This window comes from Miscanthus floridulus, chromosome 19 (genome assembly GCF_019320115.1).
Source record: "Miscanthus floridulus cultivar M001 chromosome 19, ASM1932011v1, whole genome shotgun sequence".
In the NCBI taxonomy this organism is placed as follows: domain Eukaryota; kingdom Viridiplantae; phylum Streptophyta; class Magnoliopsida; order Poales; family Poaceae; genus Miscanthus; species Miscanthus floridulus.
Window position 1 is genome coordinate 55,686,114 of NC_089598.1, and position 2,668 is coordinate 55,688,781.

Sequence of the window (2,668 nt, forward strand, 5' to 3'; positions counted from 1 at the left end):
GAGTCACATGAGAGATGGAAACGCATCAGAAGTACTATATATGCCTTGTTTTTCACCTTGTCATTCCAGTTTGTTTATCAAAGCTAACTGGAGCTAGTTGGTTGTTCAATAAAAATGGTGCTAGTTGTCCACTCAAAGTTCACTAGGCATCAATTCATCAGTGTCGATTCAAGGATCTCATTTCACATTAGCTTAGGGCTATTTGGATCAGCTAAAACTAAGAAAATGTTGAAGATTTAAAAGAGTAGGGTAATAAAAAGTTTGGGCTGTTTGGATCACTTAGCTTCTAGGTAGGTGGATTGTTGGTTACTGATATAATCATATAGATGTCCCTGTTAGCTTGTTGGAGTGAGCAAATTGATTATTGGTAATTACATTACAGGCTTTTTATTAGTTTAGCAATAACCTGGCCAGTTAAAAATCAACTATATCTTAGTAGCTCGGGGGGGAGGGGGGGGGGGGGGGGGGGGGGGGGGGGTTCCTTGTCTTGTTATGGATATCTACGGATGTCAGGTTGTAAGATGAGGTATTTAGAAAGGTTTGCCTCTTTTTTATGAGGAATTTCCTAAGGAGATTAGGAAATTGTTGCCACTCTAATAGCACTGCATAAATTGGTTTTCAGTGAAGTCCTGAAAAATATTGATTGCTCGTGCATAAGTGGACCTGTTTCAAACAGGAGCTGATGACAAGAGCTCGATTAGCAATCGCAGAATGATGAACACAGATCAGATAGAGTTAACAAAATTTAAAATGGCACAACCATAGTTAAGGAGGGACAGCAGGATCATATTATTTTGGCCAATACATGCCCATAAACATTGTCTTCAGTCTACACTGGTATAGGCTTGATGATGGATCCCAATCGACGTCAATCTAACTAAGCTTAAACCCTTCACCACAAGAGGAACACGGTCGCCAGCGCCGCAGCCGCCACCGCCGCGCCAGGAGTCCAAGACGCCGTGTCCCTTGCTCCGTTGTTCTTCTGATCTGCAGGCGGTTGGCCGTCCTCGTCCGGCGAAGGAGCTGGGGTAGTGTCCTCTGGCGATGGCGCGGGGCGACGCCTGCGCGTAGGTGCAGGCTCCGGCGCAGGGGCAAGTGGGGATGTGGGTGTGGGTGCATGTGCAGGCGGCGTCGAGGCCGGTGCAAGGGCAGGCGGCGACGCATGTGCAGGCGTAGGTGCATGTGCAGGCGACGAGGCCGGCGCAGGGGCGGGGGCAGTAGTGCGGCCCTGGCCGCCGTTAGACAGCTCCCTTGGCAGCAACACCGCGTCGATGAGGTACACGGCGAGCGGCGCCTTGTCAAGCAGCGTCTTGGTCACCGTGGCGGCGCTCGCGGAACCGGACGACAGCTTCACCATGTCCCCGTCGGCACGCACGGTGAGGTTGTACTCGTCGTGATTCTTGGATCCATCGGTGGCGAGCGTGCCCACGTCCCCGTTGATCGCCTTGAGAGACTGCGCGGAGTAGTGCGCCGCCACGCCGTGGTACAGCAGGAGCGCGAGCCGGGCGTCGGCGGTGAGGTTCTTGAAGGTGGAGTTGAAGGCCTCCACCGCCTTGTCGGCTGGGCAGAAGACGGTGAGCCCGGCGGCGCCGCCGGCGCTGCGGTCGTACGCCGCGACCGCGTCGTTCGTCGCGACGAGGAGGCCGGCGAAGCCCCCGCACCCGTTCTTGGACAGCAGATCCGTCAACTCCGGCGCCACGCCGGGTTGCGAGGCTGGCGCGGGCGCCAGCGCCCCGTCCGCCGTCGCCGGAGACCAGATCAGGTCTTTCACCTGCAGGACGGCGATGTCGGACGGCACTTCCTTGATGGATCGCTGGTAGAAGGCGGTCGGCAGCCTGTTGGACGGGGCAGAAGGCGTGAACGCCGCCACGCGGCCGTCGGTGAACACGGTGATGTTGAGGATCCCGTCGCTCCCCTGCGCCTTGCCGGTGGCCTGGTAGAGGCTGGTGACCTGCGCAAACCCGCCCTGGATGCTGCCAAGCTTGGTGGCGTCGAAGTAGTCCAGGAGGACGTGGAGGTAGATCACGCGCTCCAGCTCCTTGGGGTCCGGCTTCTGCGCCTTCAGCCGCGCCATGACGGCGTTGTCGACGACGAGCACCGTGATGGTTTGGCGGCGGTCGATCTCCGCCGCGGCGCCGGTGCTGACGAGCGCGGCGCTGAAGTCGGTGAGGTCGGGGTGCACGGCCAGGATGGCCGTGATGTTGTGGGTCGCGGCGGCGCCTTGGCCTTGGCCTTGACACGCCGGAGACGCGCCGAGGACGAGGAGGAGGGGGAGGAGGACTGCGGCGAGAGGAGGCATTGTGCTCGTGAAACCGGAAGGTTTGCTTCCTGTGTGCTGCTGGCTGCCTGGCTGGGTGTTTTCGAGAAGAGGAAAGGAGAGGGTTTAGCCCACCATATATGGTGCAGCTCAAATAATTATTAAAGGGTATCAAATTAAATTCGCGAGGTGAAATCCAGTGATGAAGATGACAAAACAAAGATTTGATCTCAGAACTCAGCAAATAGCCGTTGTGTATATAGCAAACGGTAACAGCGAGAAATGGGCATTATATATTTCCCTTCCACCTTGGTGTAGACGACTCGACTCTAGTCTACACCATCCGACGAAATCCAACGGTTAAAGATCACCGCATCACATCTACCAAAGTTTTGCCTTACTTTTTTTCTT

General features: G+C 55.7%; 1 pseudogene; it reads right to left on the reverse strand.

Annotated features, from left to right (window-relative positions):
- Positions 1 to 783: 783 nt before the first annotated feature.
- LOC136529975 (fasciclin-like arabinogalactan protein 2) lies at positions 784 to 2,325 on the reverse strand (annotated as a pseudogene).
- Positions 2,326 to 2,668: the final 343 nt, after the last annotated feature.